General features: G+C 45.0%; 1 pseudogene; it reads left to right on the forward strand.

Moving 5' to 3' along the window:
* Positions 1-889: 889 nt before the first annotated feature.
* LOC130872695 (RNA-binding protein NOB1-like) lies at positions 890-17,289 on the forward strand (annotated as a pseudogene).
* Positions 17,290-17,597: the final 308 nt, after the last annotated feature.

Raw genomic sequence — 17,597 nt, forward strand, 5'->3', positions numbered from 1 at the left:
CTTTTCTGGGAGGCACCAAACAGCAATGGCCAGTTAGAAGGCCTCAGAGGGAATCAGATGACAGTTACCAGATGCCTCTCTGTGCCAGACTCTTCGTGGATTCTTAAAACTTTCCTTAGGTGAATTGTTAGCTTCATTTTAATATGAAGATGTCATTTAAGATCAGAAAACTTCAGTTACATAATCAGTATAAAGTAAAAGAAAAAAGCCAAATTTTGATTCCCTATCTTAGCAAGTCTAAAGACTATTCTCTTTTCACTATTAATTGGCTTTAAATACTCTCCCTCTGGAACTAGATATAAAGTATTGGACTAGCAGTGATCTTAGCAGCTGGGTGGAGGTGGAGGAGGATGGCTGCTGGGTGGAGGTGCATGAAAATGGATGATGGATGGAGGTGGATGGGGATGGCTTCTGGGTGGAGGTGGATGAGGATGGTGCTGGGTGGAGGATGATGAGGATGGATGCTGGGTGGAGGAGGAGGAGGATGGATGCTGGGTGAAGGTGGATGAGGATGGCTGCTGGGTGGAGGTGGATGAGGATGGGATGATGGATGGAGGTGGATGGGGATGGCTGCTGGGTGGAGGTGGATGAGGATGGATGTTGGGTGGAGGTGGATGAGGATGGATGCTGGGTGGAGGATGATGAGGATAGATGCTGGGTGGAGGTGGATGAAGATGGATGCTGGGTGGAGGAGGAGGAGGATGGCTGCTGTGTGGAGGATGATGAGGATGGATGCTGGGTGGAGGAGGATGAGGATGGATGCTGGGTGGAGGTGGATGAGGATGGATGCAAGGTGGAGGATGATGAGGATGGGATGATGGATGGAGGAGGATGAGGATGGATGATGGATGGAGGAGGAGGAGGAGGATGGATGATGGATGGATGCTGGATGGAGGTGGATGGTTATGGCTGCTGGGTGGAGGTGGATGAGAATGTCTGCTGGATGGAGGAGAATGAAGAGCTTGAAGGAACTAAGCTGCCAAGGTGGGGCAGCTGTAGTGATCATCTCACCGTGGAGATATCAATCTAGAGACTTTATTTATCAATTGATTCTGCTTCTAGACAAGCAAGAGCCCTAGTCCTGAGCTGTGTGACTACAGTGTGGCTCCATCTCTCATCAGCCAAGGAGCAGCACGGTTCCACTGAGGACTCCTCCACGTCTGAAAGCCCCTTATTCTCAAACAGCGAAAGGGCTGGCATTTCCCATCCCCTTTCTTCCTTCTCTATGTAAATCCTGGACTGGTGACCAGTGATCCAAGTTCCTTAGCCCAGCCACGGTGACATTCTCAGCCCTGAAAAGAGCTGACAGGCTGTTCCCTGGGCTCCCCTCCGCAGGAGCCTTGACAAGAGCTGGGAGAGGGAGACGTTGGCTCGAAACCTTCTAGAGTTGCTGCACAAAGGGCCTCTTTTCTTTCCCAGGCATGGTGACAAATGCTGCTGCTCCCTCTGGCTGTAAGGGCCAAGGGGAGGGGGCGAGATTCCCATGCCTGAACTCTGAAAAGAATGGCAAGCAAAGACAATAATGTGCACGGGCTTTTGGCTACGCTTTTTGACTTGCAGCCAGGTAGCCAAGAGGTTCGAAATTACATCATTATTGTCCATCTGAGTAATTTCTCCGCTTGGTCTTCTTGGAAGAATAGTTACCTCAGCAACAGATTGTTATCAGTTCCTCAACAATTTGTGCCAACGAGCAATTTCCTTTATGCTGAAAACCAGTGGCTTAAGAGCTGGGTCTGGCTGCCTTCACTCTCCCAGGTCTGTGAGTGGATTGCACCATATTTAGGGATGGAATTGGATTTGGCAGACAGATTTATTAAGAATGAAGGGTCAGGGCAGTGGTGCTGGGATTACCAATGCCATCTATTCCCACAGTGGACCAGTCTGAGCTTCTGAAATGACTGTCTTTGCTTCTGATAGCTGCCTAGACTCAGCCAGAGGAGAAGCTGGTGGGAGTCACGTCCTGCCGAAGCAGCCAGGGCTTGTTCCTACTGTACTCTCTCTCATTCCTTCTCTTGTTTCCACTTCTGGATGACAGTCCTTGTCTCCTGGGCTTCAGGTAAACTTGACAAAGATAGAGGGTCCAAAAGGCATGTAGAAATCCAAGGAGATTTACATCAAACTACAGATTCCTCTGGACTCATGATGAGGTGACCAGATGAAAGGCTGGGAGCTGCCTCTCAGCACAGCACCAAGAGTATATTACTATAGATTGCTAACTGGGGAAAATGAATATTCAAAACCTGAAGGTCAGGCTGGGGAGATGGCTCAGTGGGTAAAGTACTTTCTGTGTGAGCAAGAGACCCTGAATTGGGCTCCCTGGCACACATATAAAAACAGGGAATGGTCTTGTGTGTCTGAAAGCATGGGCAAGGCAGTGGGAGAGGGAAGGACAGAGAGGAGAAGATCCTAGGGGTTTGTTGGCCAGCCAGTATAACCCAAGCAAAAAGCTCCAGCTTCAGTGAGAGACCCTGTCTGAAAAATAAGGTGGAGAAGTCACTGAGGAAGACATCTTCGTGTTAACTTCTGGCCCTATACACACCCACAAGGGTGACTAAACACATTCTCTCTCTCTGTCTCTCTCTCGGTTTCTCTTTCTGCCCCCCCTCTTTCTCGTGCATTTACACACACAAACACACACACACACCGGAAGCACAGTGTCGAGCTGCTCCTTGTTTTGACACTACTACCAAGCAGAGAAAGTACTCAGTGTGGCCATCATAAGTTGGAGGCATCTGTGGTCCATAGGAAGAGTCCCCTAGTTCTAATGTGGAGCAGCAGAGAGTGGGAGGAGAGATAACCTGAAAACCTGAAGGTATGAAGTTCATAAAGATTTAGGTGTCTTGCTCAAAGCCACACAGCCAGTAAGCATGAGACTAGGATTTGAGCCCCCGTGTGTGTGTCACCACCCTCAGGTGGGGGTTAGGAGTGACCTGAGGAAGATCTAGTTTGAATTCAGCATGTGCCCAAGACCTAAGGGCAAATCTGTACCTACAGCAGCCATTTCTGTGCCTCTGATCACACAGAGACTGCAAATGGTTCAGAAGGAATGAGGGTGGCATCTGGGGGTCTCAGCCTCTGTCACTGAAGGACACAGCTGCTTTGTCTTTGAGCCTGAACTTCAGAAAATGCTGGGCCACTACCTTTCCTGATGAGGCCTAGATGCTTCTTGCAAATAACAGGTGGGCCTCCTAGAGTGGCTTCCTTGTTATCTATCAAGTTACCCGCAGTACTTACTTGCAGTCTAGGAAGAGAGAGAAGGGTCAGGATTATTGGAGGCGAATGCTCTGACAAACACCCAAGGGAACAATTTAAAAGGATGAACAATTTTTAGGGATTTTTATTTTGTTATTAGTATTTTTGAAAATTTCATACATGAGTCCTTATTGATATGATCTCTACCCTCCTTTTCCTAAACTCTTCCAATGCTCATGTCCCCCCAACTCCTTCTTAAATTTTTTGAGCATTACTTTTTAAATTGTTATTTAGTTACATCTACTATCTGTCTGTCTGTCTGTCAGTCTGTCTATCTATCTGCCCTGCTGAGTCTATTTAGCATTGTTCTCATGTATATTTGTTTAGGTATGACCATTTGAGATTGGATAACTGTGCTGATCAGTTTCATGCCAACTTGGCATAAGTCAGAGTCATCAGAGAGAAGGGAGCCTTAGTGGAGAAGACGCCTCCATAAGATAAGGCTGCAGGCAAGCCTGTAGGGCATTTTCTTAGTAATTATTTTTGTATAAAGGGAATAATTTACTTACTAGGTGGGCTGGTTAGTTTCATTGTCAACCAGACACAAGCTAGAGTCATTTGGGAAGAGAGCACCTTAGCTGAAAGTATGTCTCCATCAGATTGAGCAGGGCAAGTCTGTGGGGCACTTCATTTTTGGCCTTTATGACTGACATAGGAAGCTCAGTCCTGTGAGTGGTGCCTCTCCTGGGCAGGTAGTTCAGGTAGTTAGAAGAAAGTAGCTGAATGTAAGCCTGAGGACCATGCCAGTAAGTAGCATTCCTCTGACGCTCTTCAGTTTCTGCCTCCTGGCTCCTGCTCTGGCTTCCCTCAATAGGGAGCTGTGACATCAATGTGTAAGCCAAATAAACCTTTTCCTCCTCTCTTTGCTTTTGGTCAGTAATAGAAAGAAAATGAAGGCACTGAGATACGTTTGTGACCTCCTCCCATCATTTTGGTTAAAAGTAAGGGCAGAAGGCAGAAGAGGCCCAACAGCTCCTCATAGGGCCAGGACAGGTGGACAGAGGGTCAGGAGGAGGACAGGGCAGCCATATTTGGAAAGAGCCTAGACAAAAGGACTTAAAGTAATCTGCCCCCAGAAAACTCTTAAGTTACAGGAGCCTCATACCTTCTACAATGGCTCAGAAATTTTGTAGACAGTCATCTTGATGAGCTGGGCCTGACTGCAGAATGTGCAGAAAGAGATGATCCCTTGTCTGTTCCCGTGGGTTGAGAAGCACGCTCAGCATGAATGGAATCAGGACCTTGAAGCTCAATGGGGTCTTGAAGATGGGAGGCACAGAAGAGCCTGGAAACAGTAACCATCCCACAGGATCATGTGATAGGTCTCTGTAGACTGAGAGCTATGTGATACTGGTGTTGGTTTCACTGGTCGAATCCACCTTCACTGACATTGTCTCGACAAAGTCAAAGCTGCCATGGTGGCAATTGTCAAGGGCTATAGTTGGGGCCTTTTTGATTGTTTTTTGATAGGTTATAATCAAACATTTAATAACATATCTCTGTCTATAAGAAGCCAAGTTACTCTTAAAATATCAGTGTGTACCCTCCCAAGCAAGCAGTTTGTATTTTGCTGAAGTTCACATGTTCTGTTAAAAAATTTACTATTAGTGTGTGTCAGGGTGTGCATGTGTGTGGAAATCAGAGGACAGTTCTATATAATCAGTAATTTCTTTCTTTTTTTATATGGCTCCATCTGAAGATCAAACTCAGTTGTTCATGGCAACAGCCAGCCTAGGCTACAGGTTTTGAAGGGAAGATTTGTGAACTGTTTATATTTTGGCAATTACTTTTTATTTTAAGGAGGAGAAAAATATTTCAGGTGATTGCTTATGTGCCTGGAGATGAGGGACCAAGAGATGGGTATCTTCAAAATGACCATGGACAAATGGTGCTCTGATACAGATGTGGTGGGTGTTTCTTGGTATTGATCATCTTCATGGCCTCATCAGAGACATGACAAAATGAGTGAGAAGACGAGGCCTGCATGGAAGCACAATGTCACTGAGGTGGACAGAGTACGAAGGACTCTCCAGAGCTGAACTGTCCACCTCTCAATTTTTTGCTGCCTCAGAGAGTCAAACTTTCATAGCTCTTTTGTTTAAACCTTTGATGGAGGCGTCACTTGGAGACTGATCTATTTCCCCACTTTTAATGCTTTATTTGGAAATAATTGCATATCTGCAGAGAGAGCTTAATACAGTTTCCACCAAGCTTCCCAATGGTAGCCACTTGGACAACACCACTACAATTTAAAAAAAACAACAGCAAATTAACACGAAACAAAAATGTATCTTAATCTTGACTCTTTTCCTCCCAGTTATCTTGTTCGTTTAATGCCTTAATTGTGTTTGATTGTGGCGTGTTCTCTATCAGGTATAGCTGTCCTTTATCTTTATCTTGAAGGTCTTGATGCTTGTAAAAAGCATTGCTAAATTATTCTACAGAGTATCTCTTCATTGAAGTCTGCCTGAAGTCTTCTAATGCTTAGACGGCTACTTGTTTCTGTCTAAAACATTCCTCCTGGGCAGCGAATCATGGCTATGGGCTACCACTTTATCTTGGCTCTGAGGGGTCAGTTGGGCTTCTCCATTTAAACTTGGTATTTTCCCCATTATAACTGACAAAGATCTTGGTGCAGTGAGTAACTGCAAAGTCACTGCAACTGCTAACTTACTGGTTTGGGGTTCATAAGTGGATGTTCCCACATTTACTGTTACTATGGCGTTTTCTTCATAGAGATTTACACTTGCCTCATTCTTTATTAACTAGAATGCCAGTTCTTTACTTCTTTCATTTACTTCTACCTCACGGGAGTGAATCAGGGAAAAAGTGAACAAGCGGAAGAGGAGATCGGCTATAATAATTCTTTCAAGAAGTAATATTGTGAACAGGTGCCAAACACTTGGGGTGCAGTTAGATGGAGACTCAAGAGTCAGGAAGCTTGCTTGAGCACCAGAAACACTAGTTCACCTCATGTGCTTGCTAATAGCCCCCTGGAAAGGAATGCATGTGAAGAAGTGAGAGGCTACAGGCTACAGAATGCACAGAGCGCACAGCCAGCAAGAGGAAGCCGGGAGGAAGTGTGGATTTGGATGTAGGAAGATGGGATTGTCTTGAAGATAGCAAAATGAAGGCCCTGGTGATGACTTCCTTCTCTTTCGGGAGACAGAAGATGAAGTTGGGTGAGGAGAAGCAGGACTTGACAGGCCTCAGGAGATGGCAGGGGAGTTGGTGCTAGGAAACAGGGATGAAGTGAGAAGCTAGGGTGTGTTTAGCACCACCCAGACTGTTAGAAGAGCAGGCTGTTCAGAGAACCTGTGTGGAGAAATACCAGAGTCAATGCAGACAGAGGGGAGGGGCAGGAAGGTCAGTTACAGGAGGACCTCGCAATACAGGTGAGGCTAACCCACGTGAGGAAGAAGGGGATCACCAGTGGAGAAGAGCATTTTTCAGCCAGTGGAGCAGGAGCTGCAAGGGGGTGATGGAGAAAGGTTGGCTCTGCTAGCTGGATGGGGCAAAGCTCTCTACAGAGGGAACAGAACCACTCTGCAGAGATCAGGGGAGGCGGAAGATGGAAAGAAGTGCCCAGTATTCAGTGAAATGATAGATATATGAATGTCACTAAAAGGAACTCCTTCTATGATTGAGCATTTTTTGGATATAGACCCAACAGCGGTATTGCTGGGTCTTGAGGAAGGTAGCTTCCCAATTTTCTGAGAAATCACACTGACATCCAAAGGGGCTGTACCAGCTTGTATTCCCCCTAGCAATGCAGGAGTGTTCCCTTTACCCCACAACCTCTCCAGCATAAGTTGTCATCAGTGTTTTTGATCTTGGCCATTCTTACAGGTGTAAGATGGAGTCTCAGAGTTATTTTGATTTGCATTTCTCTGATGGCTAAGGATGTTGAACATTTCCTTAAGTGTCATTCAGTCATTTTAGATCCTCTGTTGAGAGTTCTCTGTTTAAGTCTGTACACCATTTTTTTTTATTGGATTATTTGTTCTTTTGATGACCAATTTCTTAAGTTCTTTGTATATTTTGGAGATCAGTCCTCTGTCCAATGTGGGGTTGGTGAAGATCTTTTCCCATTCTGTAAGCTGTCATTTTGTCTTATTGACAGTGTCCTTTGCTTTACAGAAGCTTCTCAGTGTCAGGAGGTTCCATTTATTAATTGTTTCTCTCAGTGTCTGTGCTACTGGGGTTATATTTAGGAAGTGGCCTTCTGTGCCCATGCATTCAAGTATACTTCCCACTTTCTCTTCTATGAGGTTCAGTGTGGTTAGTTTTTTGTTGAGGTCTTTGATCCATTTGGACTTAAGTTTTGTGCATGGCAATAGATAAGGATTTATTTTCATTCTTCTACATGCTGATATCCAGTTATGCCAGACCATTTGTTAAATATGTTTTCTTTTTTACATCTCATAGTTTTTGCTTCTTTGTCAAAAATCAGGTGTTTGTAGGTGTGTGGGTTAATATTCGGTTGCATTGGTCCTGTCTGTTTTTATGCCAATACCAGGCTGTTTTCAGTACTATAGCTCTGTAGTAGAGTTTAAAATCAGGGATTGTGATGTCTCCAGGAGTTCCTTTATTGTAAAGATTGTTTTGGCTATCCTGGGCCTTTTGCTTTTCCATATGAAGCTGAGAAGCCTGGGGATCATGGGAGAGGGTAGAAGATGAGGGGGAGGAAGGAATGGAAACAGAAAAATACATAGCTCAATAAAAAGAATAAAAAAGAGCTTCTTCTAGACTCCCTTCACGCAGAGTCAGTGGGGTCCAGGGCAGACTGTAGCTGGACCACTGTGTATTAACCAAGTGCCCAGGAAAGGCTTGAGAGTCTAAGCTGTGAGGGAACACCAGGAACACTGAGAAGGGTTTTGCCATGGTGACTACAATGTTATCATCCACGTGAGCCAAAGGCTCATCTGCTCTGAGTCTGAGCGCCCTCTTGAAGTCACGTTTAAAGTCAGTTTCCAGTTCACCCAGAGTCACACAGAATACACTCTTTTGGTTTTGATCGGGACTGGACTGTTTAATTTAGAGAGGCATACACGCCAAGCTTCTTCAGAATTAAAGACCCCATTAGGTTTTCACTGACGGTGCCCTCCCGAAACACCAACTCATGGTTTATCCCATTTTTCATTTTCGTGTAACCACAGTTAGTCCCAGTTACTGAGGACATTCAGAGCAAATATGGAGTCCACTTTGGCTACTTTATTGTGTTTGGCTTTGGAAAGTTGTGTTCCTATATTAATTTTGTATGCTGATGATTAATTAAATTGTCAGCTTGAAACAGAAAATAACATCTATTACCCCCTTGGGATAATTCAATTTAACTTTCTCATGAGTGGAATAAACAGCTCAATATCTTGCCACAGGTCTTTGAAGGGACTTGTGCTCTTACACGCCATACACTCAATTTTATTACATTTTTTTTTCTGTTCCAAAATACAAAATGTGAAAAATGTCCAGCCAATGTTTGGCACATAGAGTGTCCTTCAGGACCAATAAATGCTCCAAAAGTCCAAGGAATTTTGAAACATAAATAGCTCGTTGTATAATTAAGTTAGCTAATAGTCCCCCACTATTCAGAGAACAAATTAATAAAGTATGACTATTTCATCAGACTACAGATTTGTTGATCTGTATAAAAGTTACATGTTGCACAGCAGGAATTCTTTCTACAAGCTTCTGAAACCCGTGCCCGAGTTCTTTCGTTGAGATCTTCTGTCATATTATTGTCACATTCCCACGTCGTCAGTACCCTTGCCTCTGCTGGAAGAACACGGAGCCACTCTGTAAGCCAGTGGGGATTCCAGAGAAACATGGGAGGAGGAGGGACTAAGTGCAGGGTGTGGGTGTGGGGCTGGGGAACACGGTGCTTGGTGGACAGACGAGGAGTTGTCTGCTAGAGTTAACAGCCAGGAGAGACCATTGGCTGAGGATGAAGATACACAGCAGATGTTAGAAAGATGAGCAAGTTTAGCGGAGGGAGTCAGAATCTAGAAGATATTTCTCAGAAATAACATGACTTTTCAAATATTGGGAAGGTAAAACAAAGCCTCCAAAATTATTGCTGTAGCACTGAGACAGTACTCAGACATTCCCCCTTCACTGCGGTTTGACTTTTGCGTACATATGTTTGTGTTTTGAGGTGATATTTGTCAATATAAGTATCTATGAGATTTTTTTTTTCCCGACTATTTCCCTTTATCATGTCTCCTGCCGAAATCCCTATGTGGACTTTACAGCATGACTGAGGTTTCGCAGTCCACATAGTACGATGCGTGAACGCAGGTGCCCGTGCACATCATCTCCCTCCCCCTTTGATCATTCCCCAGGACTTGGTCCCTAGGAGGAGCGCCTCTGTGCAGCACATCTTCCTATTGAGTTTCCAGTGGAATTATGAAGGCATGTGCCAATGCCTGAGCCCTAGAGCCTGGGGCAGAGGCAGAGGTTCTAGGGCAGGAGGCAGGAGTCACTATCTTCAAGACATGACTATACTGAGCCTGTAGCTCCAGACATAGTAGAAATCTCTGGAAGAGTTCCACAGGGCGGGAGGAGAAGCAAGATGGCAGGCATAAGATGCCAGCAGGCAAGCTGCTATTGTTTAATTGCAGTACTGTCTTGCTGAAGCTGGACCTAGAAAACACTAGCATTGTCTGGGGAGAGCTCATGCTCCTAAGATAGAAGCAAGGTCCTGTCTATCTCCTGCTGTTGAGGGATCCTGAACACAGAAAGCAAACACCATGTAGGTACTCCAGCCTGAGACAGGAAGGACAGTCTTTGAGTCCATCAGTGGATTTAACAGAGATATGCAGAAAAATTGCACCTGCACTGAACATAAACAGACTTTGCTTTTTGTTATTATTCTCTAAACCATTTTGAATGAGTATTTATATAGGGTTTATCATTGTATTTGGTATTAAATGTACTCTAGAGATGATTCAAGATACACACAAAAATATACATAGGTTATAGGAGAATATTATACTCTTACATAAAGAATGTGAGCATTCATTGACAGGCCTGGGTATTGTTGGCTTTTTGCCTCCAATCCCCTGCATATTATTTGGAATACAAAATACTCTGTATCCAGGTACAGGGAAGAGTTCTCAAAGGTGACTGTGATGTGGATGCTGGAACTGGAGATGGTGGGAGAGTTCAGATCTGGGTAAAAAGGGCCTGTAGAAAGTACTTCCAGTTCAGGATAAGAAAGGGCCAGGGCAACTTGGCAGCTCAGCAGAGCCAAGAAGCGAGACTGTTGGCATGGGACCTTTGGGGCTGAGCACGTGGTCTCTAGAGTTCTGACAGTGAAGTTTTTCCATTTTCCTGCTCTGTTTTCTCTCTTCTTAAGATACTTCAAAGCTCTAGTAGTATGATGGCACCCAACTATCTTGTGCTAGTTGTGTTTAAATAAATAAAGTTTGGGGGAAAAGCTGACCTAGAGGAGAGGGCCTGATCCAGAAAAGCCTGAAATATTAGCATATAAGGTGAGAGAGGCAGATATGCTCAGAGCAGACAGGGAGAGGGCTGTTTGCAGATCCAACCTCAGATATTATCCTTCTCTCTGCTAAAGCACCTTTAAGGATGAACTAAGGCATGAGACACATACCCATAACCTCAGTGCTTGGAAGGCTGGGGAAGAAGAATGGAGAGTTAGAGGTGAAATGAGGCTATTGTAAGACTGTTTCAAAAACCAAAAACAACAGCAAAACATAAAATTGAGTGAAGGCACTAGACACCGGCCCTAAAGACAATTTGGGCAACACGCATGCGCTAACTCCAGCCATCCATCCTCCTCTCAATCCATCTACTGAATGTGCTCTTGCAGTTCCCTCCTGGCTGCAAAAACTCAAGAGTCTATGCTGATTTTGCAAGAATAAATAGCAGTGGCGTAAATAAGCCTGTTGCTCAGATTTTCAGATCTGGAGATTTTGCCACATAACTGTTCCACTGCCAAGAATCTGTACCCCAGAGCCCTTCCTCTCATCACTGAAGATTTTCAAGAAGATAATTTAGAGCCTAGTGCTGGCTGCCAGATTGACAGCCTTGCAAACAAGAGGTGAAATCCAATCTAGATGGAACCATGCCCACTGTCTATTTTTAGGGTAAAGATTATTCGTGCATATGGGCATCTTGGAATAGATCATTGCTAGGGGTGGGGTGGTTGGGTAGCGATTTCAAACAGCCTTGACCTTAAGGTTCCAATTCTCAGTGAGGGCTAGAAGGGGAGTAGGAATATCCTGGGTTTGGGATGCAATACAGGGTATCCCTCAAACCACCAGATATTTTTCAGAGTAATAAAAAGAGTTTTTTTCTTCTAAAAATAGCCCTCTTAGATGCCCGAACTTAATTATAGTCATAGGGCATGGACCAAGGTACCAAGCCCAGAATTGGGTCTTAGCAAATATTACCCTGTACAACCCTGTTCCAGCTCCACACTGCAGAATTTCCCACCTGTGCTTGACAGATGAGCACACTGAGGAGCTGAGAATAAATTCAAGGCTATCTATCTCCCACTTCACTTCAGCTGTTTCTAGCCTCAGGTACCCATGTCTGGGAGCTGCAAGGCCCAGCTGCGTTTGTTCACCCACGCTACATAGTCACAGTGCTGGGCAGGGGAGGAAATTATGTTCAAGTTCCCAAGAGGAGTCAGGCCCACAGCTGGCTTTGGGAACTCTCACAGACACAGAGAAAGCATGGTGGCTGCTTTTAGGAAGGCACAAGGAATGTCAAAACCATATTCTTTCGATCTTAACCCTTAAGACTATCTGGATTTCTCAGAATTTCTCCGTTAACTTCCCCGTGGTCCCAGAGTTTTGCCCTCTGCTTTGAAGGTCTCTCTCTCTCTTTCTACCTTTCCCTCACAGCTCAGCTCAGATTCCACCTCATATGAAGTTGCCTACTGTGGCTATTTGGGTGAAAATGGCTCCCATAGGCCCAGAGGGAGTGGTCTTGTTGGAGTAGGTGTGGCTTTTTTGAAGGAAGTGTGTCACTTAGGGTGGGCTTTAAGGTCTCAGATGCTCAAGTCAGGCCCAGTGTCTCACGGTCTTCCTGCTGCCTGCTGGCATGGATATAGAACTCTCAGTTACCTGTCCTGTATCATGTTTGCCTGTGTGCTGCCCTGTTTCCCATCACGACGATAATAGTAATGGACTAAACCTCTTCGTTGTAAGTCAGCCCCAATGAAATGTTTCCTTATGAGAGTTGCCATGGTCATGGTGTCTCTTCATAGCAATAGAAATGCTAAGACACTTACTCAGCCTGAGCATCCTCTGAGCTTCTCTTAGAGTTCACCATGGCCATGATTGTACATTAGCTATGTGTTTACAGGTCATGTTGGTTTCCCCATTATACAGTAAGTGCTGTAAAGACAGTGACCACATCTCTTTCACTCAAAATTGAGCTCCCTGAGTTTCATCCAGGCATATGGCAGTGTGTTATATATTTGAATGAAGGCAGGGACAAGCGAATGTTCTTGTGACTTTCACAGCTGTTAGTTTCCCGTGCCTTTACATGGTTCTGTCATCTAATTGTGCTTTCCTCATGGACAGGTTAATCTTATCACTTAAGAACATTTACAGTTCCTTTTGTGTCTCATTGGATTTGGAGATGCCCCCATCCCTGGACCCCTCTCTGGCATAGCAGGACAGAGCACATGTGGTGTTCTGGTCTGCGTTTGGCTATGTGTGTACTCACTGTGCATGCAGTTCAGCATGTGCTCTGAGCTTTGTTTGGGAATTTCATGGCTCTCATGTTCAGTCCCCTTGGCAAAACTGTAGGCGATGGTATGTTCTTTCGCTGGGAGGCAGATACTGTCTGCTTTTCCCTTCCTTCCCTTTTTTTCCTTCTCTTCTGTCTCTCTCTTTCCTCTCTGCTGCTTCCTTTCCTTCTCACTTCCCTGACACTTCCCTCTTCTCTCTCCTCCTTTTTCCCCTCTTGTGTCGTTGACCACTATTGATGTGATGAGCCCTTTAATTCAATAATTCAATTCTACAAAATGGTTACAGTTTAATTGTGTAATTTCTATTGCTTGTTTTATTAACTTATGTAACAGTTGAAGTGCTATCATGGAAGATGCCTTTATTCACTTATAATTTGGTCACTCAGTAGACAAAGGTAAATGCTACTCTCTTGCATTTGTATGCCACCATTCTTGATACTGGACCAGTTCTGAAGCTTACATGAGAACACCTACTTTGAAAATGCCATAAACTCACATATTTAAGCATATCTGGTGGGTCTCACTCTATTTCAACAATTGTTTTGGTTTTGGCTTGAGACAGGTTTTCTCTGTGTAGGTTTGGTGCAGTAATTGCTATTGCTGAAGTTCAAACTTTTCTTCTCCGAACAGGGGAAGTTCTTCAAGTGGGATTCTAAGTACTTTTGGACTTGACACCAGTGGTCTTGTGCTACCTCCTTACTGTCTCTATGGTGGGGTCGCAGGCTTTCACTATACATTTCTGACCTGGACCTGCAGCTGGCCATTTCCTTAATATTTTCTTGTCTCGTTTTCGAGAAATAGTATTTCAAGTCCCTAGTGAAAGCTGGGCATAGTGGTGGATGCTGCAATCCTAGCACTCAGGAGGCCGAGGCAGAAGGATGCACATTTGAGGGGAGGGCACGTAATGACACCCTGTTCCAAAAAATAAAATCTCAGCCTGGATGACAGAGGCAGTCTTCTCTACCCAAGGTTCATTATTCCCATGTCTCTTAAGGGAAGAGTTAGAAAACTATATTGGTTTTAGAGTTGACACACTTTACATGTTCATATTGTATTTTCTAATTTATATTCAGGGTTGCAGGGAATTTTTCTGAATCACCTCCATTTCATATCTGTCTTTCCTTTCTTCTACGTCAATGACTCTAGGTCTCTAGGACTCAAGGGACGATGGAATCAACCGTCCACCCGCACACATTGACTTCACCCCACATCACCACTCACAAACGCCTCAGAAGAGCAATCATTCCACCACCAGTACATATGTCTATTGAGACTAGTTAAAGGCTCTGTGGCACATGTCTGTCTTAGTCAAGGTCCTCTTAGGAACAGACTGACAGAATGGAAATCCATTAAAAGGGATTTATTAGATTGACATACATGAGATGGGCTGGATAGTCTGACGTCTGTCTGCCCATTGGAGAAACCAGGTAGCTCTCTGGTCCACAAGGCTGGATGCCTCAGCAGTTTCAGCCTGGAGCTGAAGGATTCCTGAGAGGCACTGATTTCTGAGGAAGATGTCTGATGTCAGCTAAGGACAGCAGCAGCAGCATTCACTAACAGGGGGCAGGCAAGCAGAAAGCAAAAGGTTTTCCCTTGGACCTTCTAGGTTAAAACTAGAAGATGTTCCCACTCTCCCCTCCATCTGCATTCAGTGGGAATTCTGCCCACTTGACTTAACCTAATCTAGGCCACACCTCACAGCTGTACCCAGAGGTTAGCCTCATCTAGGCAGTTCTACACAGCTGTGCCCGGAGGCTTGCTCCCCCACTTAAGTGATTCTAGAGTCTGACAAAGTGACAATATTAACCATTACTGTATTTTTTTTGTTGTTATTACAGAATGCCACAAGGTGGGCAATTTATAAAGAAGGGAAGTGGTTTGTTGTTTGGTTAAGGAAACACGTTATCTTGACCTCACACCATCCTTTTTGCCTTCCAAAGTCCCTATTCCCAAATAACACTGCCATGTGCATTTTAAGATTACCCTTCTGTATTGGTTACTTTTCTCATTTTCTGATTGAAATGTACAACAGAATGCCACTTCAGGAGGGAAACGTTTATTTTGACTCTAAAATCATGGCAGGGATTGCATGGCACACGAGATATGAAGCAGTCATTGCATCCAAAGCCAGGAAACAGAGTCATGAATGCTGGTGTACAGTTTGCTTTATCCTTTTTACTCGGTGTGAAACTCCAGCCTGTGGGATGGTGCTGCCCACACTTAGGGTGGGTCTTCCCCCTCACTATTAATCACAAGTCTATCCCTTCTCTACTAAACACCCAAGCATTTCATTTTAAAGCCATATCCTTCCACCCTTGTTCCCACAGGCTCAAGGCCATCTCATGATGTGAAATATATCCTATCCAACTTCAAAATTTCCCACAATCTTTAACAGTGCTTTTTCAAACTTTAAGTTCAGAATCTCTTCCAAGACTCAGATCATCTCTTAACTGGAAGCCTCATAGCATCAAAAAGCCGGTCATGTGTGTCCAGCACACTGTGGCAGAGTAAATATTCCCATTCCAACTGGGGGGAAACTGGGCAAAGCAAGGAAAGATGAGATCAAAGTAAGACCAAAACCCAGTCACACAAACACCAAGGCTTGCACCTCCATGTCTGGCAGCTGATCTAGTAATAGAATCATCTGGGCTCCAAAGAGCTTGCATGTTCTCAACCTGAGCTCATATTCTGCTGTCTGTACCACACATAGCCTCTCAGGTCAACTTCCCTCTTGGCACTCAGCTGTCCTCTGCATGTGTCCCGTGGTTCTGGCGTCTCCGAGATCCTTCAGTGTCCACTGCTACTCAGATTTCACCTTTACAGCTGCCTTCAGAGGCTTCTCAGGGGGTGGCATGGATGGACTCTGATACTGCCACACATTTTCCAGCCTCTGTAGCTCTCTGGAATCATGGGACAAGACTCCATGACATTCTCGTTCTTGTCCTGAAGAACTAAGTCTATCTGGAGGGGAAGTGAGAGTAAGAATAGGGCCCCAGATATTGGGGGGTCTTTCCAGTTTGTTCTCTTACCCTCTTCCCAACTGTTGACTTCTTGTTGATATAAATCTAAGCTCTATTATCAGAGGCACGTAGTGTAGAAAGAGGATCCCCTCAGATGAGTTTACTGGGTTGATCACCTTTCTGGTCTCATTATTCCTGGGCCCAACAGATGAAAGCTACTCGTCCTTGCTTGTTAGAATCTAACCACCTTCAATAAAAACTGTATGTTTGCTGGAGACTGGCAGGCAGGTCAATATTCAGAATAAAGAGAAATGAAAAAAAATCAATTCTTTATGACAGAGCCAACTGCTGCTGCTGGTCTCTCTTCTAGAAAAGATGTAAGTGTCTGTCACTTAAAAAATTATAGCTAGTTTCTCTGGGTTCAAGCAGTTGTTGTTTTCAGAAGCATGAGAGACCTGGTTACAACACAGCCCTAACCCAAGAGAGAGATGGTTACAATACAGCCCTAGCTCAGGCCTGCTGGACTGAGATGGCCTTAGTCCTCCAAGCTTAAACCCTCACAAGAAACTGTGGATTGGTGGATCGTGGTGTCCAGCTGATGGGCCTGAGAACCTGAAATTCAGCTTCTTCAGGTTCTGGAGAAACTTTCTGCCTAACACTGATCGTGGACTGCAGGAGCTGCTGATTGACAGAAGGGAAAAGGAGGAAGGGGAGAAAAAAGAGGAGAATGAAATTGAAGGCAGTGATGACCTCCAGCAACATCAAGCAGATCCAGCAAGAGTTGGAGCAGTGTGACATCCCAAAGGACGTATGGGTTGGGTGTGTGACCACATACTTCACTATGCAGAATGTTCTGCTTCAGATGGGGCTGCACGTGCTGGCAGAGAATGGCATGCTGATCCTAGACGCCCAGAGTTACATCTTACGCTGTCATGGCTGCTTCAAGACAATGTCAGACATGAATCGAGTGTTCTGTGGGCATCGTGGGAACAAGACCCTGAAGAAAGTGTAAGTACCTGTCAATGACGATGGTACCTTGCATATGCATGTCTCCTGAAAACCCAAGGTGCTGAACCCTCTAGGCCTCCGGTACCCACTGCCCACTCCCAAAGGGGGCAAATATGCCATCAACCCCTCTCTGACTGAGGATCAGCGCTGCCTCAGCTGTGACTGTCCCACAAGGCCAGGCAGAAGACCAACGTGTTTGCCCCTGACTACATAGCTGGGGTGTCTCCCTTTGCAGAAAATGACATCTCCAGCCACTCAGCCACCCTGCAGGTCCGGGACAGCACCTTAGGACTGAGATACTTAAATCCTGACACTTTCAGAAAGATGTTTGTGAAAAGGTGATATCGCAAGCCCTGCAGGCAAAGCAGATTGCAGCTGGGCATGCCTGGAGCACCATCCCCAGTGTCTGGTCTGCCAACCAGCTACATAGAAGCAGTCCTGGCTTCTCTGGACTTTCTGAGACTTTGTGTTGTATGGGGTTGCAGTGCAACGTGGCCGCTCTGCTTGTGAGCATCCAGAGCCCAGACTCTGCCATGGGAAGGGAAACTTGAAGAAGACAGAAGGGTGCCCTGGAGCAAACACTGAGCTCAAAGGAAGAAATATCCAAATGGTAATCTTCTTCTAATAAACTTGATGGCCAGCTCAAAAAT

The sequence above is a fragment of the Chionomys nivalis genome, chromosome 4 (assembly GCF_950005125.1).
Source record: "Chionomys nivalis chromosome 4, mChiNiv1.1, whole genome shotgun sequence".
Classification (NCBI taxonomy): Eukaryota; Metazoa; Chordata; class Mammalia; order Rodentia; family Cricetidae; genus Chionomys; species Chionomys nivalis.